The sequence below is a fragment of the Leopardus geoffroyi genome, chromosome B3 (assembly GCF_018350155.1).
Source record: "Leopardus geoffroyi isolate Oge1 chromosome B3, O.geoffroyi_Oge1_pat1.0, whole genome shotgun sequence".
In the NCBI taxonomy this organism is placed as follows: domain Eukaryota; kingdom Metazoa; phylum Chordata; class Mammalia; order Carnivora; family Felidae; genus Leopardus; species Leopardus geoffroyi.
The window spans coordinates 20,827,122-20,852,411 of record NC_059337.1 but is presented as its reverse complement, the minus strand read 5'-3'; the positions used below and the strand labels follow the sequence as shown (position 1 = coordinate 20,852,411).

The window sequence follows — 25,290 nt, the reverse complement described above, 5'->3', positions numbered from 1 at the left end:
ACAATAACTATCACATTGTGATAATTACTGACTTAGCTTCAATGTTCTGCCATAATGTTTAATATTCACAAGAGTGCCATGAACACAGAAAGTTTAAGACCAACGAACTCTACCTTCTCCATCACAGTCTCCCTCCCGAGTGTGACATTGCTGGGAGTTCAGCATTAGCGGGACTCTCTGGGCTGGTGACAGCAGGACTACCCCCTTCCTTCCCAAGCATCTGAATCTATTTGCCACAGGAGCCCCTGCAGCTGGCACCCTTTCCTGGCCTTTTAGGCTCTTCCTTGCTCCGGAGGCGGTAGGGACTGGAGCGTCTGTTCCCGTGAGAGGCAGAGGGTTCCCGCCAGGCTTGGGGATCCAGCCAGCCCATCACGATCACTCCAGCTTCCCTGCCAAGCCAGTGACACAGCCCCACATGCTACCCCTCCTGACCTGGTTCTCCTTCAGGGGTTTAGTAAGTTGTTCCTAGGCAGGGATGGGATTGAGATGGGTTAGGGTAGCCTGTCCTTACAATAATGGCTTGTAACCTGTTATTCTGACTTTGAAAATACAGAAATAGGGGCACCGGGGTGGCTCAGTCAGTTAAGCATCCTACTTCAGCTCAGGTCATGATCTCACCAATCATGGGTTCAAGCCCCGCATCAGGCTCAGCACTGTCATAGCACAGACTGCTTTGGATTCTCTGTCTCCCTCTCTTTCTGCCCCCACCTCCCAATATAAACATTAAAAGAAAATACAGAAACACCTAAGTCTCAGCTGTATTTCTTCAAATTGAAATACCTCCAACATCTAACCTTGTGTAAATTTAAGGTGTACCACATCTCAGCAGTAGTTCTGGTATATCCATGACTCTGCCTCCGCTGGTCACCTACCCTGGGGAAGAGAGATGTAATAGCTTCTGCAGAACCAGCCTGCTGGCCAAGCAGGAGCAAGGACAACAGCTTCATGAGAAAGTTACTACACAACTGACCCACGCAGAGAAGCCAGGAAGGAACCCAAGTCCAACCTGCAGACCATGGCTTGTGTGGGAGTTTAAAAAGCCAGTATCTTCAATTCCCATCAGCTTATAAGGTCTCAGACAAAAAAATAATAAATAAATAAATAAATAAACAAATAACTCTCTGAGACCATAACTAACTAACTAACTAACTTTCTGAGACCATAAGCCAAGTCAACATCTAATGGCCCAGAAGAGATGCCACAGCATATAGAACTGTGTCCCCCTCTACAGCCCCCTGACCACATTCCAGATGTGGATGGCTTCTGCTTTCTTGTGATTTGGGTTTCACATAGGTGGGCCTTGGCTGATATTTTTTTCTTAAAGAGAAAATGATCCTTTTAAAATGTAACCATGTAATCAAACAATTTATTTTAGAACATTTTCGCCAAGAGAGCAGTAAGTAATGACAAAAACTATTAATAATTAGTTATAGATTTCCTACCACTTTTTATTTCTTGGGAAATGTTTGGGATTTTAAAAAACTCACAGCCTGAATCTTGAATATTTTGAAAGAAAAATGCAAAGAATGTCAAGTAAATAGGCATATACATATAGGATACACTGATTCTACCTCACCTTAAGACTTTGAAATGGGAACACCTTTTTCATTAGCGAAGTTGATTTTTTTAAAGTTTATTTATTTTTGAGAGAGAGACAGAGCATGAGCAAGGGAGGAGCAGAGAGAGAGGGAGACACAGAATCCGAAGCAGGCTCCAGGCTCCGAGCTGTCAGCAGAGAGCCTGATGCAGGGTTTGAACCCATGAACCGTGAGATCATGACCTGAGCCGAAGTCAGATGCTTAACTGACTGAGCCACCAGGCACCCTGCAAAGTTAATTCTTAAACCAATTCAGTTACCGTGATACATTATAAAGATGGATTTACCCTTAGAAAACCTTTTCAAATACATTTTTCAAATAATCTAAAAATATGACAAAGTTAGAAATTTCTACATTCTTAAGAAATATGAAGTGAAATTTCCTATGTTCCTACAGGGTTTAAAAGGGTAAATATAGGGGCACATGGGTGCTCAGTCAGTTAAGTGTCCAACTTCACCTCAGGTCATGATCTCGCAGTTCGTGAGTTCGAACCCTGTGTTGGGCTCTGTGCTGACAGCTCAGAACCTGGAGCCTGCTTCAGATTCTGTCTCCCTCTCTCTGTCCCTTCTGGCTCATGCTCTCTCTCTCTAAAAAATAAACATTAAAAAAAAAAGTATTAAAAAGAAAAGGGAGGGGCACCTGGGTGGCTCAGTCGGTTAAGCATCTGACATCAGCGCAGGTCATGATCTCACAGTTCATGGATTCAAGCCCTGCGTTGGGCTCTATGCTGACAGCTCCGAGCCTGGAGCCTGCTTCGGGTTGTGTCTCCCTCTCTCTGCCCCTCCCTCACTTGCATTCTGTCTCTCTCAAAGATAAATAGACATTAAAAATTTTTAAAAGAAAAAGAAAAAGAAAACAAAAGGGAGAATACAGGGGCACGTGGGTAGCTTAGTCAGTTGAGTGTCTGACTCTTCTTGATTTTGACTCAGGGTTGGGGGATCCTAGGGTTGTGGGATCATGCCCCACACTGGGCTCTGTGTTGAGCATGGAGCCTACTTAAGATTCTCTCTTTCTCTCCCTCTGCCCCCCTCCCCTGCTTGTGCTCTGTCTCCAAAATAATAATAATAGGTAAAATAAGACAAAAAGGATTGAAAAAAAAATGACTTTTGTTCAGCACTAAAATAAACATAAATATTTTGAAGTGAAATTTTCCAGCTGTCATATATGTTGATATATACACATGCATATTTACATTTAACTATACATGGACACAAAACCACTGTGTTGTGATGAATAATTGGTGTCTATGATGTGACAGTTACTGAAATCTGTGTGAGCCAGGAACTGTGTTAAGAACTTTGTATCTCTACTATCTTTACAAATGAGGAAAATGGGGCTCAGAAAGTGGCTTGCCTGAGGTCACAGAACTGGTCAGCAACGGAGGAGGACTGAATCCAGAACTTGTGCTCTAAGTACACATCATCCTTTCTCCACTTTTCCTGTGTTTCAGACACACCAAATTGCTTACGTTCCCAGGACAAGCTGAGACATTTTCTTTTTTTTTATTATTAAAAAAAAACTTTTAACGTTTATTAATTTTTGAGAGACAAAACAGAGCATGAGCAGGGGAGGGACAGAGAGAGAGGGAGACAGAATCCAAAGAAGGCTCTAAGCTCTGAGCTGTCAGCACAGAGCCCGACATGGGGCTTGAACTCACTGACTGCGAGATCGTGACCTGAGCCCAAGTCAGACACTTAACTGACTGAGCCACCCAGGCACCCCATAGCTGAGACATTTTCATTCTCATTCTGCCCCTTATTACTAGTGTTTCTTCCCTGGACTGCTCCCTTGAACCAACTCCCTCCAGGAAACACATCCCTCAAGGCCCAGCTCAGCTGCCCTCCTTTGTGTAAACTTTCCTGATCTCCACAGTATGTCTAAAACCTTTGTCTTCTCTTCTCCCAGATTTGGCAGCTCATTTTTTTTTAATGTTTATTTATTTTTGAGAGAGAGAGAGACAGACTGAGAGCAGGGGACAGGCAGAGAGAGAGGGAGACACAGAACCTGAAGCAGGCTCCAGGCTCTGACCTGTCAGCACAGAGCCCAATGAGGAGGAGCTTGAACTCATGAACCATGAGATCATGACCTGAGCCAAAGTCGGACACCCAACCGACTGAGCCACCTAGGCACCCCATGGCAGCTCATTTCTTAATGATAGCACTCACTTTAATTTGCTTTATGATGATTTTTTAACTCTACCTGTTTTTTTTCTTCCTAAAACACTGTTAGAATTCTTGAGAGCTGGGACTTACTTGGTGCGTCCTCCTCAGAAGGGATGGTGAACACAAGACACACATCCCATCCTTTCCCCCTTTGGCTGGTGGTAAAAACAGCTTTCATGCTTGCTCCCCATGGAGCCCAGACACAGCCTCAGATTCCTACTTAACACACTGCTCTTGGCACTTAGTGCCAGATGATGAAAACTAGCACATGGGTGAAACCCACATGCCATAGTAGATAGTGGCTACAAAAAATAAAAACCTGTTTCCAACTGAAGTACATAAGGATAAAACATTGATGCTCAGCTAAGGGAGAATCAGCCTATTCCTTAAACATGGATAGTCTACTCTGAAATGGCTAAGAAATGTTGGCACATAACGAGGCTCCCAAGTGCTCTCCTTGCCTCTCTGCCCGGCAGCTGGGAGAAGTGATTCTGCCCCCAGTGTTTCCGCCCCAAGTTACAGCCCGGGTTTGGGGGAGGCACCAGCACACAATAGACGTGAGATTCCTCAGCAAATGGATGCATGTACACTCCTGGTGGAAGTGAAGACAGCGCAAACCACTCTGGAAAACTTGTTCGTCACCATCTGCCAAAGCCAAACACATGTGTACCCCAGGACCCAGAGACCGCACTTGTAGGCATGACCAGCAGAAAGGCATGGGGATGGGATGTTCATCATAAGATGCATGTTGGAATATTCACAGCAGCACCCTCCTCCACAGCGTCTCTGGAAATACCTTGATGTCTATCAAGAGAAGGATGGGAAAATGAACTGTGGTATGTCCATACAGTGAGAAACCAGAGCTACTTGCAATGAGATGATGGACTTCAACGGACACATAGCATGAAAAAAGCAGGAAACAATATTCTGACGTAGGATACTATTTATAAAACGTTGAAAGTTAGGAAAGCTGACAGAGGTTAAGATAGGGCTGCTGTTGCGGAGGGTGAGCCCCTAGGAGAAGGAAAGACGGGGCCTCCTAGGGATGTTGGCCATGTTATCTCTGCACCTGGTACTGCTTCCATGGGTTTATGCAAAGTCACGGAGCTGGACACTTGCAATATGTCAGGGGGACACCTTCAAGTGATGATGGGAACCAGTTAGAAAGTTGCATTTTGATTCTGGTTCCTCCCACACATTCTGTTTCCCACCTCACACTGTTGCCGTCACCCAAGGCGAAGAATACAAAGACAGGATTGTATTTTCTAAGACTTGGCAAAAGCATCCCCCACTCTGGAAGCTGCCTCTGCTTGCCCCAGTGGGACCCAGTACCCTAAGGCTCGAGTTCCCCTGCACCCCATGTGCGAGTGTCTCTCAGGGCACTGTGCACACTGCCCACTGACACGCCATCAGAGTGTATGTAAACTGCCCCAGTGTTGCAGGATTTTTTAACCTCAATACCTGGGGTTCATTGTCTTGCTGCTTTGAAGAATGAGGAGTTGGACACAAAACAAGCAGCAAGTAAAAGTTTATTAGACTTTTCCCCCTTGTCCCTTCTTAACTCCTACCCTTATTGGCTTGATAACTCTAGGTGCTGGGTTGTCCGTTCCTGATTGCCTCCTTTCCGTTGTATGAGGGGTGGTCTATGGCCATACTGTTCCTTGTGGGTCATCTGTTTTATGGTCTACTTATTTTTAGTCAGGTCTTTGGTCAAATTCCTGAGGAGAACCTGAGGGGGAGTAGGCGGTGTCTGTTACAATTTTAAGAGGAACCTTACACCTGAGGGGGTTTTGCTGTGGTCAGACACTCTCAGCATTGTTCCAAAATATGTGTTTCCCCCACCTAGGGACCTCAGGTCCTAGGCCTTTCCCTCTCCGCCTATTTGATCCCATCCTTTCCCTATCATACTAGGATAAGCACTGCCTTCTCCACCCCAGTGCTGGGGTCTGGCAGGAACGACTGACATAAATGCATGCGTGAAGAGTTAGTATACAAAAAAGATGGACGCAAAGTGTCGATTGGGTTAATTAAGTCAGATTTTAGAAGCTTCAAAGAGGTTCTGTATTAATTATGTTTGTTTATGTTTTGCACTATCTGATGCTCTGACATCCTGGGGCCTTGTAGATCCTGGAGGGACTGCTGTTCCCAGGGCTAGTTAATACCAAAATAGTAAACAACTTGTCTGTGAATCTAATCTGCCTTTCATATGCAAACCAGCCACAGTGGAGCACACCTCCCAACCACCCAGCATCTACATCTCACACTCCAGGGCAATATTCCTCCTGCCCTAAACCACCCCCAGAGATCACCCCCAGGGCACCTGGGCCTGCTGGTGAGCCCCATAGCTGGTGCTTGACCAGGTTAATCTAGCACCATGACGGTTCCATTAGGTTTATCTCTCCAAACTCATTAGAATTTAAATCTCCATCTTTACACTGACAGAGTTTTTTTAGTCCCTACACCTTTCGTTATGACATTTTACACCATCAAAGAAGCTTGGCAGTTACCACGGGTCTCTGTTTTCAAATTCCACTTTTCGTATAATGAAAGTACATGACAACACAGACAGGTGGTACAGGAAGTGCGCTCATGATGCTGATGAAAGCAAAGAGCTGTAACATTCTTTAATTGTGCTTTGGAACAAGCATCAAAGGGACAGTATAGAAAGTATTCTTTTAAAACCCCAAAGCTGATGAGAATCTAGGTGGTTTGTTTTTTAACATTTTGTTTATTTTTGAGAGAGACAGAGTGTGAGAGGGGGAGGAGCAAAGAGAGAGGGAGACACAGAATCCGAAACTCCAGGCTCTGAGCTGTCAGCACAGAGCCTGACGCCGGGCTTGAACTCATGAACCCTGAGATCATGACCTGAGCCAAAGTCGGTCGCTCAACTGACTGAGCCACCCAGGGGCCCCTAGTTTTTGTTTTTTTGTTTCCATATGTGTGTGCACATGTGTATGTGAATACAAAACAATTAAGGACAAAGTTATCTAATTCCACAAGATAGGACTTTTATTGCAGCTTATGTTGTTAAAAAAGAAAACCACAAGCCCCAAATGGCATTACTTAGGTTAAAGCCCCAAGTCAGTAAACCAGGGCTTACTATCTAACCTAACTGCAGTTGAAGAAATGTAGTTTTACCCAGTCAGTCAGCAATTTTCTGGTCAGTACCAAGGAGCTCATCTGTCACGGGGCCCTCTCCATCCCCCAAAGGAAGATGAGGTCATCTGCAGGAGAGGACCCCCTGCTGTTCCCCCTAAGAAGGAGAAAGTGACCACACCTGGAACAGTCCTTTCTCTTCTTTTCCTATTGATTCTTTGCCTCACCCTCCTTCCTTTGGAAAACTTCCCAAGTTTTGCACAACTCCTCAGGGCTCCCTCTACTTGCCAGAAGGGGTGCAGCCTGATTCAAGCATCATGTAATAACACCAATTAGATCTTCATATGCACTCAGTGGACTTTGTTTTTTAACAATATAAACCAGGGGCGCCCAGGTGGCTCAGTGGATTAAGCATCGGACTTCATCTCAGGTCATGAGCCCACGGTCTGTGAGTTTGAACCCTGTGTCGGGCTCTGTGCAAACAGCTCAGAGCCTGGAGACTGCTTCCAATTCTGCGTCTCCCTCTCTCTCTGCCCCTCCCCCACTTGTGCTCTGTCTTTCTCTGTCTCTCTCTCAAAATAAGAAGCATTAAAAAAATTTTAAAAAGAAAGTTTCTGCTTTCTTTGTTAAAAAACTATATATATATATATATGTATATATATATATATATAACTATATACTATATATATGCCATATATATGTATAACTATATGTGTGTGTGTGTGTGTGTGTGTGTGTGTGTGTGTGTATATATATATATATATATATATAAAATCATGGAATTAAGACTTATAACTTTCCCTGATCTTTTAGGAGAAAAAAAATACCTCCTTGTCATCAGCTGTTTTATTTTTATTTGTCTTTGTGTAGTTATACTCTGCCTATTCAAAATTTTCATCATGTGTTTGCCATCCTGATAAGAGAGAGAATCTTGGGAGTGTGGAAATTTGAAGGTGCCATTTGCAACATTCCTGCCAGACAGCAGTGGTCAAATGAGAACACTAACCCAGACTCCCAGCCCTCTTTGAAGGTTATCTTCACAGGACATGGCAATGATTTCCACAGTCTTGGGAATTTTTACAAGACCTGTTTGTTCAAATGATACTTTCAAGGACAGCGTAAGTTGGAAAGCTATGAATATTTCACACCAGCCTCCCTATGCACATGAAAACGAGACCGCTCTTCCTGAGATGTTCTCATCACTGGAGAAGCGTGGAACTAGTTGAACACAGAGATTTCTCTTCTGGACCCGCAGGGGAGGGGCCATGCCTTCATCTCCGTCTGAGACGCCTTTGGTTAATTACATACATAGACTTGCATTTTCAGTCCAGACTGAAATTTCATTAGTTAGCACTGTAATCAAAGCAGAGCTCCACGTGGCTGGCAGAAAGGGAGAAAAGGCTGGAACAATGGTGCTGGTTAACAGGAAAATGAGAAGCATTTAATGCTTTTCTTCCAGAAAGGCCCAAACAAGTATTTGCAGCAGCCGTGTTTGGAATAACAGAAAAATTGGAAAGAAGCTAAATGAGGTTCTGTGGTCAAATTAACTTGCAGAATAGTGTGTTAAAGAATTAAAGGGGGCTCCCTCTATGCATGGCTTCTCAGAGTTTTACTAATCTAGGGCGTGTAGTCCCTCTTGGTCGTTCTTTTTAAAAGAGCATCCATTCAGGGGTGGCTGGGTGGCTCAGTTGGTTAAGCATCTGACTCTGGATTTCGGCTCAGGTCATGATCTCACGGTTGGTGGGATAGAGGCTCGGGATGGGCTCTGGACTAACAGCATGGAGCCTGCTTGGGATTCTCTCTCTCTGTCTCTCTCTGCCTTTCCCCATGCTGGCGTGCTCTCTCTCTCAAAATAAATAACTAAACATAAATAAGAAAAAAGAACATCCATTCACATCTCAGCAACTCATGCTCAGGGGCAGCTGGGGGCCTCCTTTACCCTCCATACCCCTTGCTTTAGCGGGGCAAATTCAGGGCTGACAACTCCTTCCTGCTCTTCCCACTTGGAATCAGGATTTAGAGACGCAAATGCCTGTCAACTAGTATCTGTTCATTCCTAGAACATAACATACATATTAACCAGTAAAGAAGAGCATTTTTATTAGTTTTAAATTCCTTCTGGTCTCTCACCTAATAGGATGTGATATTCTCACAACTTTTAGAGTCATACACAAAAATGCACTGCTCACAGTGTTGTGGTATGTTTCTAGGTAAAACCAAAACTGCTACTACTACAGAACTAGACCTCTAATTGGCCCTTAACAAATGACGATCTGCTCATCAATTCAGTGGTGTGAGCATATCCAGTAAGGGGGGAGGGCATTATGATAGGGAAATATAGGATAAAATAGGCAGAGAGGGAAAGGTTAGGACCTGAGATCCCTGAGTGGGGAAAACATATTCTAAAACAATGCTGGGAGCATCCAACCATTAGCAAACTCCCTCAGGCATAAAGTTCCTCTTAAAAAATGTAACAGACACCACCTACTCCCCCTCAGGTGTCCCTTAGGAAATTGACAAAAACCTGACTAAAAATAGTTAGACCATAAAACTTATGACCCACAAGGAACTGTATGGCCATAGACCACCCCTTATCCAATGGAAAGGAGGGAATCAAAAAGGCATGACCAGGCATTTAGAGTTACCTACACAAAAATAAGGGTAGGACCTGAGAAGGAACAAGGCGGGGGAGGGAAGGGCCAACCAAAACCCTGTAAAATAAAGTTCCTTGCCTATAGTCATGGGCATTCATTTTCGAATGTCCCCTCTCTGTAAAGAGACTTTTCAAACTATTCTTCCTTTATGATCTTATACTCTAATAAACTTTTGCCTGCTGCTTATTTTATTCTGTGTCCACCTCTTTAGTCTTTGAAGCAGTGAGATGATGAATCCTGGGTATTGATGAGGTAAAAAAAAATCTTCCAACATTATTGTGGAAGAACCAAGAGAGGAAGAATGTAGGCAAGGCTGTGGACTAGTCACCCTCAGGGCACTGGACAGTGATTTTTTTTAACTTTCTTTTATTCTTGGGGGAACTCACCTAGCGTTTGAGAGAAAAACTGGGGAACTTCACATAAAAAATTTTGAGAGTAAAACTGAGGAACTTCACATAAAATTTCTAGCTTTTCTTGAAAAGTTTCCATTTTCAGGCTCACTAGGTCTTTGGTGGGAGCTGCTTCCTCAAGGCAAGGCTGCAGGCTGGATTGAGTCTGTATCTGGCTTCTCCCTCAGCAGTCCGTGAGTCAGCTACCTTGAGAATGAGCTGGTTTTAATTACTATTTTTTTCCCTGTAGAGACCACGCTTCAAGCAGATATTAAAGGCCTGATAAATACAACGCTAGACCCATGGGCCAGGAGGCGGAGGGGACAGAAAAGTCACCTGAGAAGCTGGTCCTGGAGCACCCAGACCTCCGGCTCCATTTCCAGCCCCTGCAAGGTGGCCTCATCCCTCCATACCCTGGACATCTCAGGAGAATGAAGACCCTCCTCCAGAGAAGCCACAGCTGACAGAGGGCTGGGAGGCTGGAAAAGTCCCAAAAAGGATTAAGTCAAGTCTGAAGCTGCCCATTCCGAGCTCCCTTCCTGCTTTGTCCTCAAACACAGGTAGCCCCACTGTATGCTCAGAGAACCAGAGGGGGCCATGCCCAAGAGGAAACACCTACACATGTTGACATTTGGGGGTCTCCTAAAAAGTGCTAGATGTTCTATTGGAGTCCACATTGTTGGGACAGACACCTTCAAGTTCTTCTCACATTTCCATGAACTGTAGGAGTCAGGGCAATGAAACAGTCCCACCCACAGCTTACACATATCTCCATACAGGGACGAGGAAGCATCACCTAGCAGGTGGCAGGACACTGGAAAGACAGAGTGAAAAGGTCACAAAGTGCCCCAGCCAAGAAGTCACAAACCACCAGTGATCTCAGTGGATAGAAGTCTTAGGGCCTGAGTACATGGGACACACAGAAGGACATAGAGCAAGGGCTAAGGTGTAAGTTCTGGGAGCCTCAGTCCCTGTGCCTCTCTCCACCTACAGGGCTCCAGTTGCATGGCCTCCTTCCTGTTCTTCAAACTCATCCAGTTAGCCTCAAGGCCTCCTCCATGCTGCGCCCACTCCTGAAATCCTCCTCTCTGCTCCTCAGTTGCTCAGGCCCCAGGTCACAAGTAACATGCTCAGAGAAGCACAGGGCTTCCTTCTAACACTTCCCTGCCTCTTTCTCTTAAAAAAATTTTTTTTGATGTTTATTTCTTTTTGAGAGAGAGAGAGAAAGAGCACAAACAGGGGATAGGCAGAAAGAAAGGAAGACACAGACTCTGAAGCAGGTGCCAGGCTCTGAGCTGTCAGCACAGAGCCAATGCAGGGCTCAAACTCACAAACTGTGAGATCATGACCTGAGCCGAAGTCTGATGCTTAACCGACTGAGCCACTCAGGTGCCCCTTCCCTGCCTCTTTCCTTGTAGTGCTTCCAGTTGTTGGAAATGGTCTCCTTTGTTTGTCATTCACTCCTCATCTTAGAAGGAGAGCTGCACGCATGGAGGGCACAGAGCCAGGACCTGTCTGTCCAGATACACGGCTCTGCCTCTGTAAAACTGTACTGACCCAATGAATTAAAGAGTAAAGGAATGTACCCAGGGCAGATAAATATTTGTATGGAACTGCACTGTTGGCCTACTTTAAACATATCAGTTTTTATTTTGCCGAGAATGTGTTCTTTGCTAGTAAACTTTGGGGTTTGGAATCAACTTACAAATTGCAGCTTTAGCCAGGATAATGGCACACTCACATGAAGATGAGTTAAAACAGAATTACATTGCTACATGGGGAAAGATCCTGTGTCATCATGACAAACCACAAAGAGCAGTCAAATGCTAAATTTCTTGTGAAGCCAAGAGAGGCCACAACACCATGACTCTTCTTGACCCCTGATTAGTAGAATAAAAGCTACGCCCCTTGGCAATAGGGTAAATTATGAAGGAGCTCAGGCCCACAAGACCTCGTGAGGCGCTGTGTACTTTCTGCCAACTTTCCCTTCATCTTTAAAGCCAGGCATTTCCAACAGCCCCAGCCTATGGCCCTGTCCTCTCGTAATTTATTATTCATCACAATGAAGCTAAATCAGGGTTGCCCTGGTTACTGTGGGGCTCTTCTGAGGGCTGTGGCTACATAATTGGTGTTGGCTTGGTTACTGGATGCTTTCAATTCTGAGATTGGAGTGGTGGTAATAAATGCAGCTAGGAGCCTCAAGAAAAAATTCTAACAGGCTTTGGAAAGAATGAGATTGTCACAAAATTAAGGGCCTCCTCCAAAATGTGCCATTGAGGGTCTCAACCTAGGGTCCTGAGAAATCCCAGTGATAGAAAAAAACTGGTTCATAAAAATTATAGACGACTTTTTAAAAACAGTAACAGATTGAATCAAGAAACTATTAATTTGATTATTTTGGCTAAGTGAATTGGATTGTCACACACAGGATGTGAGATTTCCTGTGAAGATCCTGCTCAGACCAACACTCAGCAAATGTTTCCTGAGCTCCTGTCACAGCCTGTGCTGGATCCCAAGAGAAGGAGGAGTTTCGGGGAGCAGCAGTGTGGAGGACCGGCTAGAGGAAAGATGACCAAGGATGTGGCCTAAGGGTAGAGTTTCCAAAAAGAAAGACAGCAATGCCTTGACCAGCCAGGAAAAGAACTGGAAGGTCAGAATTCACCCAGGGTCCCTTCTTAGAGGCCCAGAACGCTCATGCCTCTGACATCAGGCTGAGAATAAGGGAGAAGGGTTATGAGCCTGCAGAAACCCTAAACATGTTGGTGTGCATCTGTGGGTCAGTGTCCTTTGTTTGGAGCTAACCTGGGACAGCTGCAAGGAAGTAAAAGTAAAGAAGTCACATATTTAGGGTGAGAGGGTCTGAGATGTTGCCCTCGTATCTACATTCATAAGGGACATGTAGGACGTGAGGGGGTCCCAGAATTCCTTTGTGCCCTAGGCGGTCCTAAGGAGAGACAGGAGAATCCCAAGCAGATAGGTCTTGCATTGAGACCCTGCTAAGGGCCTCAAACATCCCTAGAAGATGCCAGGACAGACCATCCAGCTGGGTGGGCCATAGGTCATCATCCGCGCAGGCCAGAAAGGGCTCGGAGGACAGACAGAACAGGTGACATGTTGCCCACCCCCACTGCTGTGATGCTAAATCAGCGTCTCCCAAACCCAGATTAACACCAGGGACAGAAAAGAAGAAGATGAAGAGGGAAGAAGTGCTGAAGGGCTAAATACCTTCTGAAGAGAGATAGAGTTAATTTTGGAGGAGAGACTGTTTTAAACTGATAGAGACTAAATCACCGGGAAGTGATAAGAATCAAATTTATTTTTCCCAAATCAGTGGACACATGCCAAGTCAAGGTGCATTACAGAAAACGAGGATTGCATTTCTGCAGTTCTGAGGCATATTGTGAAAATTTAAACACATCACATATAAGTCAATAGGAATTACGCCCAAACTCTCATAAATAGGCTAAACTTACCAGTTAAAAGAAAAAAAAAAAGCAACCTTGAAAATATTATGCTAAGTGAAATAAGCCAGAAACAAAAAGAGAAATATTGTATGATTTAATATGAGGTACCTAGAGTAGACAAAATTACAGAGACAGAAAAAATTGTGGCTGCCAGAGGCTGCGGGGAGGAGGGAACAGGAAGTTACTATTTAATGGGCACAGAGTTTCAGTTCAGGAGGATGAAAAAGTTCTGGAAATGGCTAGTGGTGATGGTTACACAGCAATGTGAATGCACTTAATGCCACTGAATTATATAATTAAAAATGGTTAAAATGGTAAATTTTATGTTATGTGTATTTTATCATAATGAAAAAAAAGGAGAAAAAAGACTCTTGCCTTTATAAGCAGATTAATATACCATTTAATTATTAACACTTAAACACAATGAAGAAGAAAAAAAGAAAGATGCATAAATTAGCAATGATATGATAAAATCTTGCATACAGAGGAACACTAGATATAAAAATATACAAAAAATTATAAAATATTTATAAAAGAATATTATAAACTTTGTATTCATGACTTAAAAAATGACTCAAAGCCAAAATTAATCACAAATATGAAAAAATACAAAAATTGACAAATGATTATCTTTAATACCACCATTTTTAGTTTGATGAACTAGTTCTTTGACAAGAGCAAGAAAACTGAAAAATCTCTAACAAGGAAAAAAATAAAAGGCACATACACATGACAATATCAGAAATGAAAATGGAGATATCGCTATACTCTGAAGACATTACAATAATGATAATAGAGTAATATGAACTCTACATATATAAATTTCACTATTTAAATGAAATGAATCAACTCCTTTGAAAAACACAAACTACCACAACTCAACCAATATGAAATAGATAATTTTAATAGTTTTATAACTATTAAGGGAGTTAAATTAATAATTTTAAACCTTCCAAAAAGAAACCTCTAGGTCTAGATGGACTCATTAAAAAATTCTATCAAACACTTCAAGAAAAATTAACACCAATTCTACACAATCTCTTCCAAAAAAGAGAAGGGAAAACTTTGTAATTCATTTTATGAGGGCCTTATTACCCTGATACCAAAACCAGACAAAGACAATTAAAAAAACAAAACAAAACAAAACAAAACACATCTCTCATGAACTTAGATGCAAAATATCCTCAACAAAACCCTAGCAGACTAAGTCCAAAAAATGTATGAGAATGATTGTACACCATGCCCAAGAAATATTTATTCTAGATATATATAACTTGTTACCAATAGATATCAATCCATATAATCCACCACATTGGTAAACCAAATAAGAAAAAATAATGTGATCATATTAATAACAAAAGACATTTGACAAAACTTATTCATTTAAAAATCTCTCAGCAAGTTAGGAATAGAAGGAAATGATCTCATTCTGAAACACGTACACACACACACACACACACACACACACACACACACACAATGTATAAAAAAATCCTGTAGCTAACATTACATTAATGGTGGAAGGTTGGATGCTTTCCCTTTAAGATTACAAACAAAGCAAACATGTCCATTCTCACCACATTTATACAACATAATACTAGAAATTCTAGTCATTACAAACAGGAAAGAAAGAAAAATAAAATGCACACATATTGGAAGCAAATCCCAGGAAATCTATCAAAAAAATTCCTAGAACTAAAAAATGAATTCAGCAAGGTCACAGAATACAAAATCAACACATAAAAATCATTCACATTTCCATATAGTAACAATAAACACAGAGAACTAAAATTAAAAACAAATGTCATTTACCATCAATCCAAAGAGAACAAAATATTTAAATATACATTTAAGAAATATGTAGAGGATCTGTATGCTAAAAATTATGAAATGCTGTTGAAAAAATTAAAAAGATGTAAATAAATGGAGAGATATACCATATTCATGGATTGGAAGATTCAACGCAGGAAGATGGCAATTCTCTCCAAACTGCTATATAAAATTAATATAATTCCTATTAAAATCTCAGCAATACTTTCTGAAGACAGAGATAGCACATTCTAAAATTTACATGTAAGTCACAGCCTGTACAATAGCTAAAACAATCTTGAAAAAAAGAATAAAGGAGGAAGAATCACTCTACCAAGACAATGTAGTATTGGCAGACAGTGCTCCCAGTTTCACATAGATCAATGAAACAGAACAGAAAACAGAGAAATAAACCCAGACAAATATTCTCAACTGGTATTTTCACATAGGTGCAAAAGCAATTTGGTGGAGGAAGGATAGCCTTTTCAATAAATGGTCTGGAGCAATCAGATAATCACAGGCAAAATAATGAACCTTGACCTAAACATCATACCCTACACAAAAACTGATTCAATTGGGACTTAAATTTAAAATGCAACACTAAAAATCCTTTAGGAAAGACATCAGAGAAAAATTGTCAGACTAGTTCTTAGTCTTGACACTAAAATCATCATTTAGGAAAGGAAAAAATTAACAAATTGGGCCTTATTAAAATCAAAACATTTTGTTCTCAGAAGAGTTTGAAGAGTCAAATTATGGACTTGGAGAAAATATTTGCAAGCCATATATTTGACACAAGACATTTCTAGATTATGTGAGGAACTCTCAAAATTCAATGGTAAAATACAAATTTTAATAAAAATAATAAGTAAATTAGAAAATGGACAAGACATGTGAACATTTATTTCACTAAACCATATACAGAGATGTCAGTGAAGCACATAAAAAGATGTTCAACATTATTAGCCACCAAGGAAATGAAAAATAAGACCACAATCATATCACTACATGCTTAAAAACAAAAAAAATATTGACAACACTAAGTGCTGATGAAGATATGGAGAAACTGGATCACTCATACATTTTTGATAGAAATGTAAAATGATACAGCCATACTGAAAACAGTTTGGTAGTTTCTTATAAAACTGAACAGATAATTATTATATGATACAGCAATTGCATTCTCAGATATTCATGCCCAAGAAATAAAAACTTATGATAACACAAAAACCAGTACATGAAAGTTCATTGCACCTATTCATAATTGCCAAAAACTGGAGTTGGCCCAGATGTCCTTCAACAGATAAATGGTTCAATAGTCATATATGTGTACTATGGAATACTACACAAAAATTAAAAGAAACAGACTACTGAGATACACAACAACTTAGATGTATCTCCATGGAATTGTGCTGAATGAAAAAAGCCAATTCCACATAGTTACATACTGTATTATTTCATTTATGTAACATTTTGGAAGTGACATTATTTTCAAAATGGTGGACAGATTAGTGGTTCCTAGGATGAGGTGGAAAGGATGTGGGTATCATTATAAAAAGACTAGTATGAGGAATACTTGTATTGTGGTATTGAAATATGTGGTTCAGTATCTCGACTGTGGTGTGGATATATGAACGTCCACAGGTGACAAAATTGCATGAAACTTCATACACATACTCTATAACACCCATACAGACAGAAAAATGAATACAAGCAAAAATGGGGAAGTGTGAATAAGATGAATTGACTGTATCAATGTCAATACTGTGGTTGTGATATTGTTGCCATTGGGGGAAACTGGAAAAGGAATACAGTTGATCTCTGTTATTTTTAACAACTTCATGTGAATCTACAAATTTCTTAGTAAAAATTTCAATGGAAAAAATTTAAATTATATATTAACAATCCTAACCCTCCTCTGTTTCCATTCTAGAAACAAAGCATTTGTAGGTGACAATTCTATAGATGCTCATTGTAGAGTAGCATTAAATACAAAACAAGTCTTTGTACCTATTTTCACAGGGTTCTTGAGATTTTTCAGATCCAGTATCTATAGGGAGTAAAAACAGGGGGATTTATAGTTATTCTAATTTTACATAAGTTATCTGATCAATATATATAGAACTATTCACCTTGCTCATTTCTAACATGAGAGGATTAACCATAAATAATTTCTAAATTTCACTCTTGCTCTATATCTGTGTTCATTCTCTTCCAATTTCCAATTTACTTGTTTATATGAAAAGTATTAATTTAGAAAAATAAAAAAGAGGAAGTTGATTTGTAATTTGCTTCTTTCTCCACACTAGCATGTATTATTTTGCTCTAAGTCTGAATGCATTTTTTAAAATTTATTTATTTAAATTTAAGTTAGTTCCCATACAGTGTACTATTGGTTTCAGAAATAGAACCCAGTGATTCATCAGCAGCATAAAACACCCAGTGCTCATCCCAACAAGTGCCCTCCTTAATGCCCATCACTGATTTAGCCCATCCCCCCACCTACCTCCCCTCCAGCAACTCTCAGTTTGTTCTCTGTATTTAAGAGTCACTTATGGTTTACCTCTGTTTTTATCTTATTTTTCCTTTCCTTCCCCTATGTTCACCTGTTGTGTTTCTTAAATTCCACATATGAATGAAATCATATTACATTTGTCTTTCTCTGACTTGTTTTACTTAGCATAATATTCTCTAGTTCCATCTATGTTGTTGCCAATGGCAAGATTTCATTGTTTTTGATCGCCGAGTATCATATATATATATATATATATGTATATATATATATATATATATATATATATATATGTGTGTGTGTGTGTGTGTGTGTGTGTGTGTGTGTGTGTGTATACCACATCTTCTTTATCCATTCATGCATTGATGGACATTGGACTCTTTCCATACTTTGGCTATTGTCGATAGTGCTGCTATAAACATTGGGGTACATGTGTCCCTTCGAATCACCACACCTGTATCCCGTGGATAAATGCCTAGTAGTGCAATTGCTGGGTCGTAGGGTAGTTCTGTTTTTAGTTTTTGAGGAACCTCCATACTGTTTTTCAGAGTGGCTGCACCAGCTTGCATTCCCACCAACAATGCAAAAGAGATCCTCTTTCTCTACATCCTTGCCAACATCTGTTGTTGCCTGAGTTGTTAATGTTAGCCATTCTGACAGGTGTGAGGTGGTATCTCATTGTGGTTTTGATTTGTATTTCCCTGATGATGAGTGATGTTGAGCATTTTTTCATGTGTCAGTTGGCCGTCTGGATGTCTTCTTTGGAGAAGTGCCTATTCATGTCTTTTGCCCATTTCTTCACTGGATTATTTGTTTTTTGGGTGTTGAGTTTGATGAGTTCTTTATAGATTTTAGATACAAACTCTTTATCTTATATGTCATTTGCAAATATCTTTTCCCATTCCATCAGTTGCCTTTTAGTTTTGCTGATTGTTTCCTTCTCTGTGCAGAAGCTTTTTATACTGATGAGATCCCAATAGTTCATTTTTGTTTTTATTTCCCTTGCCTCTGGAGACATGTCTGGTAAGAAGTTTCTGCAGCCCAGGTCAAAGAGGTTGCTGCCTGTTTTCTCCTGGTTTCCTGTCTCACATTTAGGTCTTTCAACTATTTTGAGTTTATTTTTGTATGTGGTGTAAGAAAGTGGTCCAGGTTCATTCTTCTGCATGTCACTATCCAGTTTTCCCAGCACCATTTGCTGAAGAGACTCTTTTTTCCATTGGATATTCTTTCCTACTTTTTCAAAGATTAGTTGGCCATACATTTGTGGGTCCATTTCTGGATTCTCTATTCTGTTCCATTGATCTATAAGTCTGTTTTTGTACCAGTACCATACTGTCTTGATGAATACACCTTTGTAATACATCTTGAAATCCAGGATTGTGATGCCTCCAGCTTTGGTTTTCTTTTTCAACAATACTTTGGTTATTCAGGGTCTTTTCTGGTTCCAAGAAAATTCTAGGATTGTTTGTTCTAGCTCTGTGAAGAATGCTGGTATTATTTTGATAGGGATTGTATTGAATATGTAGATTGCTTTGGGTAGTATACACATTTTAACAATACTTGTTCTTCCAATCCATGAGCATGGAATGTTTTTCCACTTATTTATGTTTTCTTCAATTTCTTTCATAAGCTTTCTATAGTTTTCAGTGTACAGATATTTTACCTTTTTGGTTGGGTTTATTCCTAGGTATCTTATGGTTTTTTATGCAATTATAAATGGAATAAAATTCTTGATTTCTCTTTCTGCTGCTTCATTATTGGTGTATAGAAATATAACTGTTTCTGTACATTGATATTATATCCTGAGACTTTGCTGAATTCATGTATCAGTTCTAGCAGGTTTTTTTTTTTTTTTGGTGGAATCTTCAGGTTTTCAATATAGAGTTATCGTGTCATCTGTGAAGAGTAAAAGTTTGACTTCTTTGCCAATCTGTATGCCTTTTCTTTCTTTCTTTCTTTCTTTTTTTCTTTCTTTCTTTCTTTCTTTCCTTCTTTCTTTCTCTCTTTCTGATTGCTGAGGTTGGGACTTCCAGTACTACGTTGAATAACAGTGATGAGAGTGGACATCCCTGTGGTATTGCTGACCTTAGGGGGAAAGCTCTCAGTTTTTCCCCATTGAGGGTGATATTAGCTGGGGGCCTTTCATATATGGCCTTTATGATGTTCAGGTATGTTCCTTCTATTCTTACTTTTTTGAGCATTTTTATCATGAAAGGATGCTGTATTTTGTCAAATGCTTTTTCTGTATCTATTGAAATGATCATATGGTTCTTATCCTTTCTTTTATTAATGTGGTGTATCCCGTTGACTGATTTGTGAATACTGAACCAGCCCTGCAGCCCAGGAATAAATCCCACTTGACCATGGTTAGTAATTCTTTTCATGTCCTGTTGGATTCAATTTGCTAGTATCTTGGTGAGAATTTTTGCTTCCAGGTTCATCAGGGATATTTTCCTGTAACTCTCCTTTGTTGTGTAGAACACCAAAGTGGTCTTTGTCTGGTTTTAGAATCAAGGTAATTCTGGCTTCACAGAATAAGTTGGGAAGCATTCCTTCTATTTCTATTTTTTGGAACAGTTTGAGAAGAATAGGTACTAACTCTTCTTTAAATGTCTGGATGCATTTTAAAGTCCTTAACAACCAGATTTAGCCACACTTTAAACTAAAACATTTCATTTCTTTTCTTATCTCTGAAAAACTGCTTTGTAACAACTTATGAGATGATTGGGGTCAAGAATGGAATGAAATATGAATAACTGCATGATCCTTTTTGAATTAAAAATTCCTACAAAAACAGTGGATGCCACACTCAATTATAAACTGTAAAACTGATTTGTTGTCCAAAGTAAGTAAACTTGGGACTGACATATTGTATTGAATTAACTACATCGCTGCTTCCTTAAGTTAGCCACTAACAGTTAAAAGCTGAGAGAATAACTAAAGAGCTTAAATAAAGGGTCTAGATGATTTTACCAAGTGCCCTAAAATACATGAGCAATAACAACATAGAGGCAGATGCATATACAAAGAAAGGCAGAACCACTGTGATAACACTCATTGTCAAGTAGCATCAAATACAAAACAAGTCTATGATATAACATCCTAGGAATAGTGGATGATGAAGCTCTTGCCTAATACTTTTGTCCTGACTCCAGAGATGATGTCTGAGTAAGGTGTAGTACACTTTGGTATTTATACATGGAAGACAAGATGTGCTTTATTTTCATCATTAATTCATTAACTATTTTTTTTCCTCCTTCCCTCCCTTCTTTCCTCTTTCTTTTCTTTCTCTTTTCAGTGCCAGAATTTGGAACAAAGGAAACATGAACAAAAGGGTAAATAAAACATCCAGGTTGGAATGGAATGTAGTAAGCAAGGTGGGGAAAAGAAAAAAAAAGTTGTTCAGGTAAAGAAGAAATTATGTATTAATGAAAGGAGCAAGAAGAAAATGAATCAAAGGAGAAAACTCCAGTACAGAGATGTGCTAATAAATGTTTAACAATGGATTCTTCTGAACAAAACTGTATACATATATGAACTAATTATAAATTTTAATAGCACAAAGGATTTGTAACAAGCAATTTATAATAAAAATACAAAAATCTATATACCATACATAAGTATATTCTACATACATAATTATGATTTATACAACCATAACTTCAATTTGACTTGCTATTTCTTGACTATTTCACTGTAGTCAGTGAACTCTATGGTCTAACATATGGTCTATCCTGGAAAATATTTCATGTGCAAATGAACAGAATATAGAGTGCATTGTTGTTAGGTGGAGTGTACTCTAAATGTTTGTCAGGTCTATAGTGTGGTTCAAATCTTCTACTTTCTTTTTGATCTTCTGTCCAGTTGTCCTATCCATCACTGAAATGGCAGTATTGAAGCTTCCAACTATTACTGTGGAATCAACTGTTTCTCCCTTCATTGTGTCAGATATTTCATTTGTTTGTTTGTTTGTTTTAGAGACAGAGCACAAGCAGGGGAGACAGGCGGGGAAGGGAGAGAGAGAAAGAAAAGGAGAAAGAGAGAATCCCAAGCAGGCTCCATGCTCATCACGGAGCCTGACACGGTGCTCCGTGCTCAATCCTATGACCCTGGGATCATGACCTGAGCTGAACTCCAGAGTCGGATGCTCACTCAACTGAGCCACCCCTCAACTGAGCCACCCAGGTGACTCTATCAGTTTTTGCTTCATATATTTTAGTGTTCTCTTATTTGGAACATATATGTTTACAGTTGCCATATCTTCCTGTTGTCTAGACATTTTAATCATTATGATTTGGCCCTCTTATCTGTAGCAACTTTTTGACTTGCTGTTTCTTATAAAATTCATTATCCATTTTGATTATTCAAATAAATCAGTTTATGAATAAATGCTTGATGGGTAATTTTTTTTTGTATACGTTAACCAAAATGGTAAAAGTGAAATAAAAAAGACTTTTGGAAATTTACCTGAAATAAGAAACTTCTTTGCTGAATCATATCACTTTTGGATAGTGGAAGAGTATGCCCTCAACTTTTTGTGCTATATTCAGTGTAATGCCTATAGACACAACACACTTAAATGTTTAATCTGCATTATTAATATTTTTTCCACTACTTTCTTAAATCTATACCCAGAGTTGGCAAACTGTCATCCATGGGCCAAATCCAGTCCATTGCCTGGTTTAATAAAGTTTTATCAAAACACAGCCATGCCCATTCATTGAATTATAGTCTGTGACTGATTTTGTGCTACAATGTTAGAGTTGAATAGTTGCAGTAGACACCACCTGTCCTGCAGTCTGAAATATTTACTACTTGGCCTTTCCAAAAAAAGAAGGAGAGGAAGGAGGAGGAGGGGGAGGAGGGGGAGGGCGAGAAGAAAATCTATACCTGACATGGACAATGAGCAAGATAATAAATAAACCCCTGATTTTTAGTCTTTGCTGATTTCCAAGATGCATCTTAGTCAAATTAACACTGAAGTGCTAATAAGTTAGCAAGAACTGAGATAGACTGATATTCTTTCTGTATCTGATAAACTATAAACAATTATGACTTTAAAACTATAATAAAAAATGTTTAAACACATGGATGTTTAACATTCTAAATAAGAGTTCTAAGAAAGAGAATCCAATGTCTTAGTAAAAGCAACATGATTAAAAAATATATCTACTCCCACCATGGCCAGTTTTAAGCTACCAGCAGGACATTGGTGAAAGTGTTGTGAGGAGAAGCAGGAGAAGCCCACATGTGATGATGAATTTCACACGTCAACTCCAGGTGCCCAGATTAAACATTGTTTCTGGGTGTGTCTGTAGGGTATTTCTGGATAAGAGTAGCATTTGAATCGGTGACTCAGTAGACTGCTCTCCCCAAAGTGTATAGGCATGATCCAATTCACTGAAGGCCTGAATGGAACAGAAGGTGGAATAAGGAGGAATTCACTCCCTGTTTTCCTACCTCATTTTTGAGCTGGTACATCTCACCTCACCTTCTCTGGCCCTTCACCTGGGATTTACACTGTAGGCTCCCCTGCTTCTCAGGATTTTGGACTCAGACTGAATTATGCCATTGGCTTTCCTTCGTCTCCGGCTTACAGACAGCAGATCATGGGACCTCTCAGCCTCCACAATCATGTGAGCCAATTCTTCATAACAGACCTCTTTGTATATAATAAATTTCACATATGACTGAATGAATCTATGTTTACATATGCAGGTATATATGTGTTGACCCTTGAACAATGCAGGGGTTACAGGTGCCAGCCCCCTGCACAGTTGGAAATCTGCATGTAACTTCTGACTCCCCAAAAGCTTTACTACTAATAGCCTACTGTTGAGTAAAAACCTTACTAATGACATGAGTAGTCAATTAACACATATTTTGTATGTCATATGTATTATATTCATGACACTGAATTCTCTTTCTTAGAATTCTTATTTTGAATATTAAACACCCATGTGTTTTAACTTTTTCTATTATAGTTTTAAAGTCATAATTATTTATAGTTTATCAGATACAGAAAGAATATCAGTCTAAGTTCTTGCTAATTTTTTTAATGTTTATCTTTGAGAAAGAGAGAGAGAGAGCACGCGAGGGGCAGAGAGAGAGGGAGACACAGAATCTGAAGCAGGCTCCAGGCTCTGGGCTGTCAGCACAAAGCCCAATGCGGGGCTCAAACTCACAAACTGTGAGATCATGACCTGAGCTGAAGTTGGATGCTTAACCAACTGAGCCACCCACGAGCCCCTCAGTTCTTGCTAATTTTATTATTTCTTGTAATAAAGTAAGACAGAGAAAAGAAAATGTTACTATGAAAGTTTTAAGGAAGAGAAAATACATTTACAGTACTGTACTGTATGAAAAAAAATCTACATATAAGTAGACTCAAGCAGTTCAAACCTGTATTGTTTGAGGGTCAGCTGCATATCTCCTACTGGTTCTGTTTCTCTGGAGAACCTTATTAATATAATACATTCAACAGTATTTCTAGCATAAGGATATAATAGATGTAAATAACCTTAAGATCATGAATGCAGAAAAGTGTATTTATTAAAAAAATGGTGAATTTTGAATATACCTATATATTATCTTTGTTTTTAATAGAAAGCAATTAATTGTAATTTATGTAATATAATTTTTAATAATGGCTATAAGCAGATCACAAAATCTGGTAATTTAATAAGCCATTCTCCCAAGTCAATACAAGCCTACTCCAGCACATCCTTTCTGCACACAAATGCAGGAAACAGTCTCTTAACAAAATCATAATCCCTTCCACATCTCTTAGGTGGACTTGGAAATAAGGATAAGATGGAAATTATAATTCCCAAGTATATCATGACTTCTTCCTTCATTATCAAATGCTTTTTCTTTTATCACCTGTTCTCCTGGGTTCTATGAAATATTCTTTGCTCATTACTTTTAGGAACAGAGGATGTACTCTGGCTTCACCTACCAGAAATCATTCATCATACCTGGGAGGCATTCACAGGGGAGAGGCTGAAATCAAGCTCTCCACACAGAAATGCAAACAAACAAGAAAGAAGAAGGTAGAGATCTGCTTCCTATCAAAACACTTGCCCAGGTGTCATATCTCCTGAGGCCACCTTTTATTTTGTTCTTGGCGTTACAGGTACATAACAGGGCAGAGATGAGAGATGTCCAATTAGTGTGCAGATAACACGCACAGCAGGATCAGGGATAGCCAGGCTTTCCAGCTGACAAGAATATATCCCACTGTCCCTGCAGTGTGATGGATCTAATTAAAAAGGACCTAGGGTCAGAAAAACAGTGGTGTGATCATGGATAAGCACAACATAACTCATGTTACTGTTTACTTACAGGGAAAGATACTTCTCCCAGTTACATGCTTGATGTGGCTGGAGGAGAGCTCACAGTTCTTATAAAACTGTGCAGTTTTCACTTCTCTTTCTTGTGACATATAAACTATGCTTTAGGTTCCTTGAAATTCTTCTCTATATAGGAAAGTATTTCCCATGTAGTCAATGATTTACTTGACCAAAAATAAATAAGACATAAGCTTTACCTCCACTTTCTGGTGCTTCTCATCCTCTCCTCCTTTTTTAGCTGTTAGTATCAGTCT

At 39.8% G+C, this 25,290-nt stretch overlaps 1 protein-coding gene across 4 annotated transcripts in view; it reads right to left on the bottom strand.

The window, feature by feature from the left end:
- The window catches only part of FAM189A1 (family with sequence similarity 189 member A1), a 466,939-nt gene that overhangs the window by 92,669 nt on the left and 348,980 nt on the right, over window positions 1-25,290 (bottom strand). The gene's annotated exons all lie outside the window — the stretch shown is intronic.